General features: G+C 40.6%; 1 protein-coding gene across 7 annotated transcripts in view; it reads right to left on the bottom strand.

Annotated features, from left to right (window-relative positions):
* Window positions 1-17,151, bottom strand: part of LOC115046479 (rho guanine nucleotide exchange factor 7) — a 28,872-nt gene extending 11,721 nt beyond the window's left edge. For 4 of the 7 annotated variants that reach the window (XM_029506887.1, XM_029506885.1, XM_029506882.1 and 1 more), the window contains exon 1: window positions 1,354-2,983. The gene's annotated coding sequence lies outside the window, so the exon portion shown is untranslated. Of the gene's footprint in view, window positions 1-1,353; window positions 2,984-16,861 lie in introns of those variants that run through there. The other 3 variants (XM_029506886.1, XM_029506884.1, XM_029506880.1) reach the window with 3 other exon arrangements.
* Between the last annotated feature and the right edge of the window lie 1,429 nt (window positions 17,152-18,580).

Below are 18,580 nucleotides of genomic sequence, written 5' to 3'. Positions count from 1 at the left end.
GTTAGTATGAACATGCTGCTAACACATTGATGAATCAGTACTAATAATCCAATAATTTGTATAGATGGTCCAAAATGGTGGATGTCAAATTGAAAATTGAGTGTTTGGTCCAGTGAGTTGGCCTCAGTCAACTAAAAAAAAAAAAAAAAAAAAAAAAAAAAAAAAAGGGGGAAAGATTTTTCTTTCTTTTTTTTTATTCTGTATGATTTTGTTCTGTGTTCTTTTTGTGTTTTTTCTTCGCCACAGATCCATCCATCAGCCGGAAATCTAAACCACCTGTCTGTGCCTGTTTGATTTACTCAGTGATAACCATATTTATCATAACAATAGATTATTATCATGCTGCACCTCAGAACCAAGTGAACCATTTCATCGTCAGTCCACAAAATTTATGAGAAATGTCTACCAGTGTCTATGTTTTGAAATAAATGGATTTTATTCGACCAGTCCTGCTGTGCTGCAGCTGCTCCAACACCCAGATCCTTGTTTGTGCCTCAGCCCTGCCCTCTGCTGACTCATCTCTATGGAAACAGCATGTTCCCCTGGTGATTTTATCAAGGCCTTATGGGAGGTGAAGTGCATTATTTTCCAGCGTCTTCAACCTCTTGATTAAACAATCACCAAGGATACTGTTGTCCTAACACTGCCAAGCACAAATTGTCTGTTTGTTTTCATTGGTGAGCGCATGTCAGGCAGCATTTGATTTGTGTCATATTTAAATGGAGCCTGCAAACAGGACATTTATCCAGTTGAACCAGTATTTTGTTTTTTCACGTGATGCGTGTTTGAGTATTTTATCCTCCTGTTAGGCAGAAGTCCACATAAATGTCAGCGAGACCTGAAACAGGTCAACCTTGAAAAGCTTGTCTTATATTGCACCATCCTGGAAAAATAAAATGTTTCCCCTCAAAACTTTTGAGACCTTAAAGGGCCATACTGGTGTCCTTAAATATATATATATTTTTAATCAAGCCGATCATCATGTATGCTTTTAAGGTGTTCATACAAGAAGTGATATCTGTTGGATTTGTTTTAATTGGACTAAGCACTTTTGCCATCACCACTATGCATCTCCACAAGTGAACACATTCATACAGCGAAGTGGTTCTCTCAGCTGTTGCAATTCAAAAGTTAAAAGACTCCATTCATTTTAAATCCACATTCTGCTGAGCTAAGTTGACTTTGTTCATGAGATCACGGTCCCAATCTGACACCTGTCTTTCAGTCAGGATTTGCTGAGCTGACCCTCCATGATGGCACATAATGGTTGCTGGGAGATTTGACACAACCATAACAACACAAACAGACAAGACAACAAGACAAACACAGCAGGAAAACAGGCTCCAGCGTTACCTCAGTCCCAGGCCTTGGTTGACTTTGCTGCTGACAGTTTTTGTGGTGAGCACCTTGTTGTTAGGGATCTGGTACACCAAAACAAAAGGTGTCTATGATTTCTTTCTGTGAAGAGAACACAACAAATTAGTTTTTCTCAAATGCAAAATGAGAACAGAACTGAACAAACTAATGTGACACCAGCTATAATTTTGACAAAGGGGTCGGCGGGGGTTATGTCACATGCACTCACTCTACCTTCTCTGAAGTTGTAATAGTTGGCTGGTGATTTGGTTTCACACTACTTGAGTTTAAAATCTTCGCTGTACCTGTTGTAAATCCTCTTCCATCCTCTGTTCTCACAGTAACTACTCACTCTACACGGGAAATACCAGAAGAAGTTAATCATACTGACCAGAAGACGAGGATAAAAGGTCAAGCTGAAAATCAAATGAAATACAGTATATTCCACTTCAATGATGAGGTTTGATTTTTTCTAAACCTTTGTGTCACATGTGTGATACCATTTTTGTGCACAAAAAAAACAAACAAAACAAAACTCTAAATCAAACACTTAATATTTCAGTCTCATTAGCTCCATCAAGGTTTAAGGAAGTAGAAAGGGCCTGGGTCACCTCTGTGTCTCTCCCTGTCCTTGCCTGGGTAGGAGCAGCTCAACAAGTCCCTGAGAAAAGAGTTAGGCAGACATTGCTCCACCGAGCAGACTCCTGTTATTTTTCCATACACTAACGCACAAGTCATAAGAATGTGTTGTTGCGCTTCATTTTCCTAGACATGCTATTGATTCATTAAAGGATCTGCACACCTGACACTTGAGCTTGCCTTTGTGTGGTCTTCCTGGTTTGTGTCTCCTCCCACTGGTGCTGCTCCAGTCCTCCTTCTGATGTCACTTCCTGCTTTCTTCATGATGCTGAAGTTTATCTTTCTTTGCGCCTTCATCTTGGTTCTTCTTTAACTGGCCCTCACTGCCAGCCTCAGATGATATGACTCACACAGGTTGTTGGCTAGTTGTTGTGACGAGAAGTGGACTTCTGTGCTCTTTTCAGCAGTTCACTGTGTGTGCTAGTCACATAAAAGTCCTAATGCAGTACCTGATACATCGTCTATTATAGGTATGCTCCTGCTCAATTTTTATGCACATAACATGTTCAGAAACAGCGTTTGTAGACCAATTGTTTCACAGTTGGAGCCTCCCAGGATTCATTGTTGGCTGGAAATAAAAATAATATGGCAGAGAAAAAAAAAGAGTGCCTGAAGAATGCACTTTTAAATGCAAGCACTACATTTCAGCTAACAGTCCAACTATTTACTTAAATCAAATTTGTTTTTGTGTAAAAAGAGAAAAAGTTACGTGTTGCCAAAGGGGACAGCACTTGGAAAGAAATGGTAAGGGCAAGAACAGCTGGCATCACAAAGAGAAAATAAAAAGAAGGACACAGCCTCTGAATTGAAACAAGGTAATATTTTGGTTTATGAAAAAACTCATTACATTTTCATCTTAAATTTTACGTCAGTATAACATGGGAAATATTATCCATCCATCTTCTACCGCTTTTCCATTTCCAAATCACTGGCGGTGCTGGAGCCAACCCCAGCTCACTCTGGGTGAGGGTGGGGTCACCCTGGGCAGGTCACCAGTCCATCACAAGGCCAACACACAGAGACAGAGAGAGACCAACAACCACTCACACTCACACTCAGACCTACGGACAGTTTAGAGTCACCAGTTAACCCAAACATGATGTCTTTGGGTGGTGGGAGGAAACCCACAAAGACAGAGAACATGCAAACTCCACTAACCAATGCTGCCTGGGAAATATTATGTATGTGCTAAATATTAGCATGATAACATGTCACTGTTAGCATATTGGCCCAATGACACTTGCACTTTGCTTTAAGCACCACTGGGCCCATGCAGAAGCTCCCATGAACTGATAGACTGTAACAATGATCACCGTAATGGCAGTGAATGATCATTGCGTTCAACAGGCGATGCTTGCTGACCCCTGACCTTTTGTCTACAACACCAGTTCAGCCTATTCACTTTGGTCATTCATTATTTTCAGGTTGATGTTCCTCCAAAACACCATGAACATGAAATGTCAAAAACCTCTAACTAATAAATTGGATTTAAATTTCATCACCCCTGTTGTAACTAAATGGTGTCCTTCCCACCATCACAACAGGCTCTAGACTGCACATACCTCTCGAAATAGGTCCAAGAGATCATCTCATTAGACATTATATTTTTAAAAGGGAATGTCATGTGTAGAAAATGTGGTGGTTTTGTATTAGCAAGCAGGAGCTGAACCCTGACGCTATTGTCGCTTCGTTTCGAACTCCATCACAGTCCACTCTTTTTCTGCCATGTGTGCTCAACCTTGTCGTCCAGCTGCAGAGCCCGGACAAACAGCAGACTGAGGGGACTGACTGGGCAGAGGCTGACCTGTCGCATGACCTGTCTCTAGTACAGCCCACTGATGGTCTGCTGCACATAAGCAAATCCGCAAGACCAAAGTAAACAGTCGCTGGTTACTGGGGTAATGGGACCCTTAGCAACAGTTGCCTCTTGCGGACTGAATCTTAGAACAGCAGCCTCAGACAGAATAACCAATCAAGACTTTGAATCCCACACCCCACCCTCTAAATTTAGCTCCATTCAATATTAATTGCCTTTAGGCCTCTGTTGTGTGAGCCCTATGGTAACATGAGAGCAGAGCGTCAATCAGAATGGATTTGCCAGTTTTCTGGGGTATTATCTCCTGACACAAAAGGTAAAATAATATTTTCTACCTGTTCAGAGACTTCTGAAAGGTGCCTTCAAATAAGTGAAAACCTATTGGTTCAGAGGACGTTTTAAAACGGTTTTATTTTATTTTTATTTTTATTTTTTTTTACTGTTCTACAGTTTCCATACATTGTTCAAATAAACTTTCAATCCTTCTCCTTTTTTTTTTTTGGCATAAACCAGACGGTGTATGTTCTGTGCACTTTAGATTCTGTAAAAAAATATAGTGAAAATAATTCAATATTAGCATTCATTCATTCATTCAATTCAAGTTGAAACCTTTCAAAATAATAATATAACTGTATGAGTTGAGCTATATTTTTCTTTTGCTTGTTGAATCTTGAAGTCTTTTTGCTTTTGATAAACTGAATCATTCTCGGAATCATTAGTTTTATGGACAACATTACCATTAATCATAATGTCAAGTACCAAATCCAGTTGCAAGTATGCAGTTGAGCAACATAATATTTGTCTGCTCACATAGTAAATCCACTAATCACCTTCTGTCTCAGTGATTTGACTCCGGAGGAAACACCCAGGCCCAGCCGCAGTTGGCAATTACGCATAATCTCCCTTCTTCCTCCCAACAGCCTGATAATTGGGCTGGGTGTCTCTTAGACACAGCATCGATGCAACCATATAATTACACCTACAGTCTATCTAACAGTCTAACTCTGAGCATACATCTCACACTGGTGCACTCCTAGCACAGCACGTTTGGAACAAATTCACAGCACAGCAGTCAAATTTAGTTTTTTGCCTTTTGGATTACTTCCAAAAAACGCAAGGGTTGAAGTGGAAACATGTTCAATGCAAGGGTTTATGGGTAAAAGAAGAGACCACAAGCTTCATGACTGGGCAGAGATATGGATATGCAGACACACAGATATGTGAGTTCCTGTTATTTTTGTTTGACTTAGCAAAACCCAACAAACGAAATAAGTCCGTTTTTTCATCAGATTTCATCACACACTGCAGAATGTATTAAGGTCATTTACATACACGTAGCTCCAAATGATCCATTGACTGTAGGTGGCCGAGTGCAAAATGGCAGCTGTGAGAGAGAGAGTTGCTGGGCAGTGAGCGAGCCCAGTCATGGCAGCCTAGTTATTAGCAGCAGGCCTCCCATATTCCTGTTTAACAGAGCTTTGTGTGGAGCCAATGTCAGCCACACCTTGATAAAAAGCCGCCATCTGATAGACACACTGCAAAGTGCTGCGTAGGTGGACAAAGAGATCAGGCTTGTTTTACAGCCCTGTCGCCTCCATGGTCCGCCATCTGCCAAGAGGCGCATATGTGTGTCTGTGTGCACGTGTGTGCGTGTGTGTGTTTGTAGATGAAAATACATGTTTCGGTGTACATGCTTGTGTGTTCTGTGTGTCTATGGTCCCCTTTGTTGCACTACTTATATTAGGTTAATTAATAACGAATAACTTTATGGCTGTTTCACCTTCAGCAGGTGTCCTCGTATCCTACCACTGTTCATACTCAATATTCCCTCCAAACAAATCACTTACATCAAAATATTATAGTGTTTTATCGGCCATAGTTTAAAAAAAATGATAATAAAATAAAACTTTTGGCATTTACTATTCTCTAGATACCTACATGTCTATGTGTCCGGCTCGGGGAGGTGACACCATAAGGTGTGTGCGTCTTTAGAGACTCGCCCATTCCCACGTCATTTTAACTGCCATCAGTACCAGGAAGTGCTCAGCAATTACAGGGATGCAGCCTGCAGCAATGGTGTCCGTACACAACCCATTATTTGGAAGGATTCTCCTTGTCAAGGTGTTATAGTGGAAGGAACAGAGTTAAGTTACATTGTAATGAACAGCTCGCCTCAATGGGGTCTCTCACACTCCTGCTATTCATGATTTCCTTATAGAATTACACCGGTAAAGCAGAGGGGGCCGTTGTGTTGGGAGCGCGACACCATGTTCCCAGGGTTCACTCGTTCCCTCCGATGACAAATGTAAAATGGAGACACAGAGACCTCAAATTTCACCAAGACTGACTTTAACCTGGGAAAATGGACACATGCTGATTTCTTCTACTTAGATAAACAGTTTATGTTCTAAGAAAAACATAGAAATTAAATACGGGTTTTGCTGTAACAGACTATTAAGTAAGACTTCAAAGACTTTGTTTGTGTATTATTTTGTCAACTGAATATACCCACAGGCTTTCAACAGTTTTTTAACACTAATGTAGAAAATCTGTTGAGGGTTTATGGTAATGGCATTTTCAGATCTAGATTGACTTAAATCCCATTTATGCGATGAGTCATCACAAAATCTTCCATCGAGTATGTAAACATTGGGAAAAGATGCGGTTTAAGTAAGTAACATCATGTGAAAGCCACTTATAAGCTCTAAAAAATGATTCCATGCAGCTAGATGGTGGATGGTGGAGAAATACTGCATCCCTCCCACCCAGATGAGCCTCTGTGGTCACTCCAAATGCAAACAAAGAGTATTTTTTACTTATTACATTCAGATGGCAAACTACTGGCATAATATCACTCGATATGTTGGTAACACCCTCTACAGTTAAAAGGAAAAGGAAGATTGGATTCTGGAGTGGAAAATGACTCACTGATAACACAATAACAGGTAAGAACATGGCAGATTAGGGAGAGCTGATATAGCAGCAGTGGAGACGAAGATGCAAAGCCTGAACATACACAGAAACGTGTGGTTAATCCAGTGAGTGCTGGGGCCACGTCACTGATCAGTGCTTCAGGAGTCAGTCGGGTAAAATCCTACAACAGGGGTGAGGGTTAGGTTTAGAATATATCACAGTTACATATGGATGTTGTGCTGGAAGTGTCCTTGGCTTATGTTTATGTTAGCCATCTCATATTGTCATATTAGTAACAATAATACAAGATAATAATAAGATAAACAAAAAAAGAAACATATGCCCCTTGTAATTACAAATCAAATCATAAAACATGAAAACCAACATCAAACATTCTTTGTCCTCTTAATTAATGCTTGCAGGCATTAGCACTGCTATCTGCATGAGTCTATGCAGACTATGGAAATTTCCCCTTCGTCATGAAGCGACAAGCAGCCGACTTTGCAGGAAAGCCTGCTCAAAATTAAATAAGGAAATAGAAATATTCTGGCAAATGTCCTAATACCCACCTCTGTTACTGGGTTAATATGTATCAGGCACAGGATGTCAGCCTGGAAATCCCAATGTCTGCAAAGACCTAACACATCAAGCTGAAAGCTAAATTCCATTTGCCGTTGGATTCAAATGGTTTGGATTTTCTGCTGCGTTTTAACCCATTGCTATCAGCTAATGCTAAGACCACTTTAGTGACTATTAACCCAGGTTACTGGGGTTTTTTTTGTTTTGTTTTTTTCATATTGTTGTGACATGCATACAAAAATTTCTGACCAACACAAGAAATTGTTATTATTCTTTGCTGGTTTAAGGTGTTTTAGCACTTCGAGCTAACCAGCGTCAATTAAACAAGCTAGCATTTGCATCATTAAATTACACACACACACACACACACACACACACAAAAACTAATAAATACGTCGTAAGAAAATAATAATATTAATTCTAAAATCAATATAGTTAACAGGGAGTTGTTAAACCTGGTACAACCTTCAGACTACCATTCAGAAAAGCTAAATTTTACCAGTTCTGCTGTTGATGTTTATTTGAAATGTTTTAAAACTTCATCTCATTATGCAGCTCATGCTATTATCTATTTTATATTTTAAGCTACACTGACACTTTTATCACTACTGCTTTTGACTTTTTAGAGATGTCTTATATTTGCTTTTCAGTTGTTGTTTTGTGTTTTTTTTTTTTTTTGTTTGCTTTTTGTTTGTTTCTTTGCTTTTTTTTTTTTTATTTCTCACAAATACTGTAGGCCTACATGTATGTATATACATTTGGCAAGACAGCATTAGCGGTGATGAAATATCTTTCTGCATCAGCATCACTTTATTTTCCTGCAGGAGAAACACCTATGGAGCTGTAAGCCAACCGATGTAACAAGACATCCCAATACACATGCACTAAAATATTGGATGTCCAAAACTATAAATAATGTGCCTATAGGATCACATAATGTAAGACCAGATTATGAAAACACTGTGCAAAAATAATAAAATTACAATAGTTCTAGTAGGACTAGGAACAAGAATATTAATCCTAGTGATTGTAATAATAACCTAGAAATAGTATGTGTGATGCCTCTGGATGCTTCTAACTTTGTCCTTGACTACGGCACTGACCACAGAGATGAGGACTTGTCCCCAGTGATAGACTGAGCCTGTTCATTTTGCATAAATAGTTTAGGTAGGACGAAGGCAGCAGAAATATTTTCCCATGGAGGACATGTTGGTCTGCTCTGACCTTTAATCTGTTGGACGCCTCTTTGGCCAACTCTTAAAGCAGCTCCAACCATACATGGCAGCTTGTCACTTTGATTGTACGTCAGCACTGGCGTGTCAACAAATATGTCAGCCGTTTAAGCTCTCTTGTGCTGCTGTTCCACCCCAGTGGCTAACCCAGTTCAAGTGAATCTACCCTCCTTATCGACAGCAAGCAGTGGAGCAGGAATCTGGTCTGACTGCACCAAGCGTGCACAGACCAGTGCAGGAATCCTCCACAGGCTCTTTGCCAGTGAGGAATGTGATTCAGTAGTCTGACGTCAAGATGTATGCCTGGCTGTATCGCCTGCGTGGGTTAATAATGATTAACAGCGAAAAGATCAGGTTAAGGGAAATGATATCATTATTTTTTTACAGCTATCTGTCTGGATATTTTCTTATATTTTAAGACAAAAAAGTAAACATTTAATTGTGTTTTGTTCTTTGGAAAAGCACAAAGTGGCCCAATAATATACATGTCCCATTCAAGGTTTAACAGCAATATTACAAGAGATTATCTCTTGGTCTACACCTGCTCTATATGTAAAGTGCCTTGATGTAACTTTTTTATTATTTAAATCTGAATTGATTTGATTATCTTAGTATCCTGACTCCATCAAATGACCAAATTAATTTTATTTGCACACTGCATGTTTGCCTTTTGGCATTTAGACTTAGACAGAGGGGGTTCTTCTCTTTTGTAATGACAAAACCCTGAAACTAAAATTTCAGCCCTGTTCAAGTGTGACAATGTTAAAATGTCTCCTGTGAAAAAAGCTTTGGTAGACATGAATATACATGGATAACGTGAATCAAATAAAGCCTACAATAATAACCAAATTATCTCAGGACAATTCATAAAAGAGAGCTCAAAATTTGTAGCGAAGTATCCTCCAAATATACTGCGTTGATGGTGATTGTAAAACAGGAACAGAACCTATATTAGTAAGAAGGGGAAAAAAACCTGCTCCAACCACAGGTAAAACGTGTGTTTGCTTTTGCGTGTTTCTTATTCTCTTTTTTCCACACAGCTTATAATGTGCAGATGTGTTTTGCAAATTCTTTGACCTTCTCTGCCTGTTAGCACAAAGCAGGCTAACATTGCTACTAATCCCCAACCCTAAATTTCAGATAGTAAAAGAATGAATTGTAAGAAATAAAATAATACATTTATTTTTGAAAACTAGCACAAAAATTCTGAATATGTGTGTCATAAGAGATGATCACTTCTCTCTAATCATTTCCTGACCCTTGATGGGGAAAAAGTATCAATGTCAGCCCTCAAGCAGATCAGTGAGGTCATGGCCTAGTCCCTTATGTTAAATAGTTTTAGTTAATTATGCTAAATGGTTTTTGTGGTTGAGTTCCATTTGATAAAATCAGAACTATGTTTAACCCATCAACTGAATTCTTGAGCTAACAGGTTTAATTAAACACCGTGGCCACAGAAACGGCTCTGTGTGTGTGAGGAGTGATAGGGAGAGACTGATGCTATAAAAAAAAAGGAAAGAAAGATATAACATCCCATATGAGTCAGCAAATATAACTCGTTACCAAAAGGCTAATGGATTTAAGTTAGCAAATGCACTACTGTATTTACTGTGAGTCGCCCTGTGCCTGGAAGTGAAATCACACGTTGTGCTTCTTGGTTTGTCAGGCTAGCCCACTGATACTGCCATAGACCGGGACACAATGAGGGCTTAGCTGATGGGGGGGGGGGACCTCATGGGTAAATTGAGGCATTTAAAAAGAGGCTCTGTTCAGCGGTAACCTGATCCACATCTGACTGGGGCTCGGCATTCCGTCCAGGCCGAGGGCAAAGCTCACGATTGCTCAGAGAAACTGCTACAAAGGGAGCAGCGCACAGGAGATTTGAATAAACAGGTCTAAAAAAAAAAATATATATATATATATATATATATATATACTCTGAGGGAGAAAATAAGCAGCAGAGACATTTCAAATGTTATCCCATTTTATTTAATCCTTTCACTTTTTAATAAGGAAACATCTGCAGTCAATATCATGTACAGTTTGTCAATGATACCGAAGTTTCAAAAACTGTGAGCATCCTTTTAATTCAGTTGGAGACAAATGACACAAAATTTCATATTAGAAGGGAATTCAGAACAATTAACTTAAAGCTGATCTTTCAACATTCAAAAGTATTTGAAATAATGAATTTTCTATTTGACTTTCACATTAAAATTTCTTTTAGAAACAAATCTGTAGCTGAGAATTAACTGAGAACGCCTGTTGTGAAGAGAGTCGGCCTCAATGTTGCTCAGTGAAGAAACTCTGACTCAAGTCACATGGAAGAAACCCCACCAAGTCAATCACTCTTCCAGTGCAAGGATCATAGTTCCATAGTCATCATCGTTCAGGACCATCTGCCATTATTGTAAATATGTTGATGTGCTTCCCTGCATTGCCCTTTGTCAATATACTGCATGTCAGACGCACAAGAGCAAGAAAGGGGGAAGTAAGAGAGCAGAAGGTAATGCCATTCAATGGACGGCATTACCAGACAGTATTAGACACCAATAATTACATCTAACCATGTCTGGTAAGACGCCTATCAACAGGCTGCAAGGATGACCTCTGAGCTTTCACCTGTGCAAAGAGGAAGATGAGAGCGAGAGAAACAGAACAGTGAGGCAGAACCAGCGTGAAACAAGCAGTTCCTCTTTGATCGCAATCACAGACTGTACACGCTACACTGTACTTTCATTGATTCACATGTGTAGACTGGCTAATCATGCAGAGAGAGAATAAAAGCCAAGAGGTCAGAAGCAAAGTTAGCTTGGTAAACTCTTTCTGTTCCAGTCTGTCTATATGTTTGTATTCATACACCAAAGAGGGATAACGTGGGGGAAAAAAGATATTCAGTGTTTCTGTGGAGCTTGGATAATGGAGCTGGGTGGGCAAATAAAGGTGTGGCACAATCTTTGCAAGGTAATTCTCCCTCCTTAAACAAACATTAGCTTTCTGCTCACCTCACATCTATTATTAGGCTTTGTTTCTAATGTCTGTTAAAAGACTGTGCACATTAAATTCAGATTTCTGTCCAAACAATGATGAGAACTCCCGGTAAAGTACTGTTCAGTTCATATTTCATCTTAATCAAATCAACAGTGCATGAAATCAGTGTGTGATTTACATTTTTACATGCCTAACACTGTACGTAAAGTGTAAAGTGATGTAAGAACTCTTTACTTTAATGATGTCTGACGAAAAAAATAAAGTCATCAATTAAATTGTCTTTCTGCTCAGAAACCTCAGAAACTTTGGATGAACTTTGGCAAAAGCGTCTTAATTGTTTCACGTAAAACAAAAAACAAACGATTCCATTTTATTCATCCCCAGTACAGCACTCTCGGGTGTGCTCAAGTGTCGGTTTCAGGATGTGCCACGCAGGTAAAGCTAGTCGGACCAATCACTGCCACACAGCACAAAGAGCGACGCTGTTCAGGGGAGGGAACAAGGAAATGAGGCCCTGCAGGACCGGTGGAACCATCAACGGACTGCTACTCTTTAACTTGGGTGCGGTGGGGTTGCCATAAAGGTTTAAAAAAAAAAAAAAGAAAAGAAAAGAAAAGAGGGAAGTACGTACAGAAGCAAAAAAAAAAACAAATAAAAGTTGACCTGACTGTATACATTTTTTGAAAATAAAACGTATGTACTATGATACCAACTAATGTCTGTCAACTGTAACTGTGTCAACACTGGATATCATCTGTGCTGCTTTTCATTCTTAGCTGGAACTGATCCACATGAAATGCAGCCTGGGGCATCTATGAGGATACGTGTGTAGTAAACAAAAGGCAGTTAACTCTTTCTGGGAAGCAACGTCTGAGTAAAAAGTGGGACACCTGACAAATGATTTCCATTGACACAATCTCAGAGCACTGAGCCGACCCTGCACATATCAGGGACAGCAAGACCAACTATGATGGAGATTTCAAAATTCAATGACATTTTCTGGATTTAAAGGTGACATATGATAGGCAACAACCCAAGAGTGATGCTGGAGACCACAGAGTCACCCAGGAAACATCGTTACCAGACAGTGTTAGAACAACAGTTGTACAATCCAGCACTGTCGGGTAAGATGGATCCTGAGAGCCATTTCTGTCGCAGCTCGAGTATTTAAGGCCATCCAGGGCCCCGGCCGGGAGTAAGCTAGCACTAGCTTTGTTAAAGAGGATACTCAGGTTGTAGTCTGTCGATGACTATCATCATCATTACCAGGCAGTATTAGAGAAAGTGAGGATATCCAATGCTGCCTCGTAAGATGGAGATGATCACCCAAATTCAAGGCGTCTTGTAGCTACACTTTTAGAGTCAACAACGCTAACTGATACATAGGTTGAGGTATCAGTCCTTGTAGAACAAAATGTCATAACAGAGATGGTTATTAAAGGTAAATGAATTCATCTTTGAGGCCTCTGCGGTGTGTGAGCAATGCGCCAAAGCTTAAATACCTTTTTCTGCAGGAAAAAAGGGGAACTGCAGCCATGAAATGCATGTCTATTTGACCCAAATCTATTTCAGCTAACTGGTTTTACGGTAGCAAACTGAGTCTTGTATTTCAATAGAATATCATTGGAAGTAGGAATAGGAAAGTCCATGATGGTAAGCCCTCTTTCCATAGTATAAATTCTGAGCCCTAGCTGTGTTTGGGGATCTTAGCTTAAACTTGCTGTCACAGACGACTGGGCCACAGTAGTTGTTAATGATTGCCCAAACCTGTTCCAACTAGTCCAAATCTATGGCACAGCAAGATTGGGAGGGCTGCTTTTCAAACAATACATGGCAGTTACTAATTTCAAACAGCGTCCCTTCCCACACATGGACTCCAAAATGCCACCAAATGAAAAGCGACTCAGCCTTAGGCAAATGTTTTTGCCCCGCATCATACAGTTTCCCGGCATACAGGTAACAATCCTTTCATTGCAACAGACCGGTCTGGCTCTAATAAAGCCGAACTGTCTAGTTCATTTCACCAGATGTTTGGTGGAATGGAAGAGAGGAAAAGCCAAGTTTTTCTTGTCTGTTTTCCGTTGGTAGACCTCTCAGGCTGTTGTCTTTGTGTTTGCTGAGTGATGAAAGGCTGAAGGAATGCTGCTCAGCCCGACCTGAGCCTTCAGAAGGTCACTGAAACGGCCGTCGTTTACTGAATAATGTGGATCATTCACAGGTACATTGCGTGAAATCTTCACACCCCACATTTATGTTTATTTTTCTATATTATTGTTTTTTAATTTAGGAGGATTTTATCCTTTGAATAATCCCTAACAGTCAACATTTACTGTATTATACTATTTGTTTAGTTGCAGTTGGTATACACTGTTCTTTGCTAAATAACATAATCATGGAGAGTTCCCCTTTTTCTTAATAAAAATCTTCTTGTTACATGAGGGTTTTGTCCTTTCTTAATGTTTTAAGCAGTAAAATTTAACTCCCTTTTAAAAATTCTATTCACAACCTGGACAACGTTGTCACAGAGCAGAACCCCCAATGAAAAATGATTATCGTGTTCATTAAGAAAAACAGGGTTTCCAGTCTTCCTGCAAGCAGTGCAAAAGGAGAGCAAGGGAGGGGGAGGGTGAAGGAAAGAGAAAGAAAGAAGAGTGTAAGGGAGGGAAGGTGGAGAAGGAAAATGGAGAATGCACCTGTAACCTTACCGTTGTGAAAGGTACCCCAAGGAAAGAATGCAACAAAACCAAAGTAAAGTGAGTATATTTGGAGGGAGGGGGCTGAAGAAAGGAAGAAAAAAGACATCTTGAATTTCCAACCCGCTGCCTGAGAATGCTCCGTCTTCCTCCTGGTCAGTCAGGCCCCATGAAATGAGAAAGCCAAGCAGACCTGCTCTCCCAGACTCTATTTAGTTAATCATCAGCATTATAAACCAGTGCTGTGGGCCCTCTGAGGAAGAAAAGAGGGAGAGAGAGAAAGAAAGAGTGAAAAAAGATTAGCCCAGAAAATTGCAGCCGGTGGAAACGGGCTGTGAAAATAACAGTACCTGATCAAAGTAGCAGCACGTCCTAGGTTACCTTTAGAAATATCTAACCAACCCCTACGTCCATTAAACTTCCCCTGTATTTGTCCTTTTGTCCAAATACTTCCTCTTCTGCTCCTCATCAAGGTTATAAAGTGCAGAGTTTTTCCCATTGTTGTACATGCTACTCTGTGCAGTGGGAGTCTTACCTACTCGCGGCTGCCCACGCTCTTTGCCGGTTCAAAGTGAGGCGTGATCAGGTAACTGCTCTCTGTGCTGGAATGTGACTCCACTGTGAAGTGTACAACCCGATAGGTAAACTGGCCTGGCCCTTAATCAATAGTCACTGTCTTTGTGAGAAAACAATGGCAGGGAAACCAAAAACCTTATTTAACTCCAGAGGTTATCACAGCGCCACCTAAGTTGGCCTTCAGCGTACTGAAGAGCTGTCTGGTAGCTGTGTCGGTCAGGCTATGATAGTGCTTATCATCCATGTGCTCCTTTAGCTTTTCTTTTTCTAACTTTATTCTAATTGAATGATGTACCTCAGTAATTTTAGCGTTAGTTGCTCCTCCTCCTATAGGTTATCACACCTTTCTGTTTTGAATATTTCCGTTGAATGACTAAAATATCCAACACATCCGATTATCAAAAGGGATTTCCATGCTTCCTTCCTGCCATCTTCTTCTTCTTTTTTTTAGCTTAACTGCTATTCTACCCACCTTTACTGGCTGGTTCCTTTTTCCTCTCTGTTCTGAATGTTAGCAATGTTACAGCGGGAAAAAAAAAAAAAAGAAAATTAAATTTAAAAATAAATAAAAATAAAATAAATAAAAAATGTAATGAATTCTAAAATTAGAATTATTCACGAAAATATAAATCATGTGAAAACATCAAACCATGTTGTCATGTTCCTGAAGGCAGAAAGTGTAAATAATAAAAATCCTAATCATTATGGCTGCTTTATGAAAAAAGTAAACAGCTTCCTTCAAACATTAACTCGGCATTAACTTTTACAAAAGGCCCTGGAACCATGATGAGGCGTGCGACTCCCCCCGTCAGCTAAATCAAACTGCAGCTTTAAGTTAACCTCTCACCCCCGTGGTGATTAGAGGTGCAGTTCCCTTTCATTTCAAACACGAACACACAACATTAAATCAGTCCACCATTTCGTCTGCTCTCCCAGACATTAGATCTCCCTTTCTCTTGAAATTCTACTCTTGTACTTTCCGCCCTATTGCCATACAGTGGCAGGAGCAGCCAGCGCTCATGTGACTTTCTGCTATTCAGCTTTATGAAAGAAATGAACAAATGTTTCTCTTTCCACCAATCACCATCCTCCACCTCACACTGCAGCCGCCGCGCTACAGTAGCTATGCAGTCGACATTTTCCCTCCATTTTCCCTTCTTCCCCCCAGATTGCAACAGTCCTCATCAGCTTAAAAATATCATTAGTAAACAGTAGACATTACTCAACATTAGTAACCTTAGTCAATATACTTGCTGATACGTAGTATGAATTCTCTGCTCTGAAAAGTACAACACTGCTTGCTGTCTCAACTTGCAGCAAAACCTTAGAGGCAAGGAAAACAGATGCGCAGACATTTTATGTTCGACACACATCCCCTTCATAAAAGACCTCCTTTTTTTTTTTTTCCCCTCTAAAAGGGCACAAAAAACGAGCATTGTTCAATCAAATCTCTTTCTCAGAACGCCGAAAGAGAGAAGACGTAGCAGGCTGACCACGGAAACGACAACTATCCGAAAAGATGGCTGTGCCTTTGCGGCTCAACAGGTTTTGAAGAAAAGTTGTCATATAAATATCGCCTGACAATAACATTAGTCAGGTATTGTTTTGAGATTATAAATTTGTAAAGCTTCGTACCGTCATTCCGTGGATGTCTCCTTGTAAAGCGAATTTTAATGCTCGCAAAGACGGAGACAGCCTCTGTCTTCGTATCCTTTGACAAGTCTGGCAGTTTGCCTTTACCTGCCCCAACTGGTCTGTCCAGTTTAGGAATGAGCGTTGGCTTCTTCTGTTTCCCTTTCTTTCTCTCTACTTAAATGGAGCTGGAATTTGATACACATTATTTTAGCCTTCCATCGAAACTACTTCTACCCTCGTCGATCTGTACACAATTGCCGTTGGCTTCGTACAATGATCTAATTTGCTTGACCGCACAATTCTTGGTCTCGGCTGATGAGCAAATGTCCTTAAAATTTTAAATAAATATGCTGTCGCTGAGCAACAGGTCATGACGGCAGCTAAAGTCTTAAAGATGCAGAACAAAGAAGGGATCACATTTGTGAATTTACCCCGTCTTTCCCAGGTGTGGTCGCCGAGCCATAAACCCAAGACAAGAGGCATCATTGTATGAGGGCTCGTGGCTCCTCATTGGCTAGTCTTCTTCTTTCCTGGTCTCGCTGAAGGACAGTTGACCTCATGAGTGGTAGTTTGTAGGAAAAAAAGCCATCCTGTTCAGGTAGATGCAGCCGTAGACAAACCCCGGAACAAAACCAACCAGTTTGAAGCACGTCAGCTATCTTCCTGCTGTCCAAGCAGAACTTGTTTTTTTCCAGGAGCTCTTGTCGGCGGTGTTAGGCAGTTAAGCTCCTCAAGCAGACAGAGGCTGAATTTGTAAAGGGCTTGGTTTACATGTAGCCCGACCCCCCCTCCTCCCATTTTCCCCCACAGGTGTAATTTTCAGGTTCTAGCCAATGTCCTTAGCCTCTGGCGCTCACAGGTGTGCCCTCCGTGATTCCTTCAGCCAATCGCAGATGAGGCGAAACCCAAACCCCCCCAACCCCTCCCATCCTCCGACTCCCACCTCACTGGTTCGCCCACCTCCACCCTCCCAAAAAGCCCCCAGGTATCTTGTTGTGTGTTTTTTATGATGTCAGCTCGGGCTTCTGTGGGAACGACCTCTCTGTTCCTATTACAACAGAGACAACAGCTTAAACCACCATCATCCTCAACCGCCGAACACACCCATCCTGTCCAAAGCACAGAAAAGAAATCATAAGGTCCGGCAGTTCATGGGGCCTAGTATTCAAAAACTGTCTGTTAGGTATTATCAGATGGATAAACCTTAGCCTACTTCTCAGCCGTATGAGCCATAACCTGAAAAACCTGCCCTTTGCTCTCATGCCTTCCCTCTGCCTCTCTTTGTATCTACACACCTTTTTGTCCCAACAATAACCCGGCTGAGTTACAGCAAGCGTGACAGGTGAACAAAGTGCAGGTGAGTAAAACTTGAGAAAGACACACCAACAGTTTGAAGTCATTCTGACTACTGAGAGGTGGGGGAGTAGCAAACTTGGGGGCTGGAGGGGTGCTTGGCCCCCAAGGGCAAACAAGGACCTAATCCAAAGCCTGGCCATATCTTGGCTGGATGCTGGGTAAGGCACCCACTCTCGGTCTTGAGGTGTAATTGTCGGGATTAGTCCCTCAACAATGAGCACAATGCCAGAGCTGTATCCTGTTTCAGCAGGGGCGTGGCACAGGTTACTGCAGAACCACGCTGGCAAAGATGGAGGAAGGTGATTGTTTGAATTTGTAAGTCATAAAACAAACAGAGGTCTGTGAAATACTGAGCCAAACGTGAATAAAATCACTTATCCACCAGTTTTTGTTTTTGTTTTTTTTTTTTTTTTTATCCTTAAATTCTAACAGAGACTCAGCTCATATTTCACAGAGGAAAATTCAGTCAATTCAGGTTCTGTGGTTGGTGGCCTTCCCTTCATCCACACGTTTCAGCCTCGTGTCTTACAGTCAGAAAATTAACTCAGGAAAACTACTTTCTCAACTTTACAACATAAAGCTGATCAAAGTGCTCATGAGTCTGAGCAACCAGCTTTAAATAAATTCTGTCCATCAAATCCACAAAAACCAAGTAGCCCTACTTAACCAAACAACCACATATAAACTGCCTACCAGTGACAAAATATATACTTAAAAGTAACCTATTAGCTTTTATGACATTAAGCCTGACTGAAGCTTAGTCTGTTCAGAGGGGCACATCATTAAATCGCCTG

Source organism: Echeneis naucrates, chromosome 7, assembly GCF_900963305.1.
Source record: "Echeneis naucrates chromosome 7, fEcheNa1.1, whole genome shotgun sequence".
In the NCBI taxonomy this organism is placed as follows: domain Eukaryota; kingdom Metazoa; phylum Chordata; class Actinopteri; order Carangiformes; family Echeneidae; genus Echeneis; species Echeneis naucrates.
The sequence above is the reverse complement of the archived record's forward strand: the minus strand, read 5'-3'. Positions and strand labels throughout refer to the sequence as shown.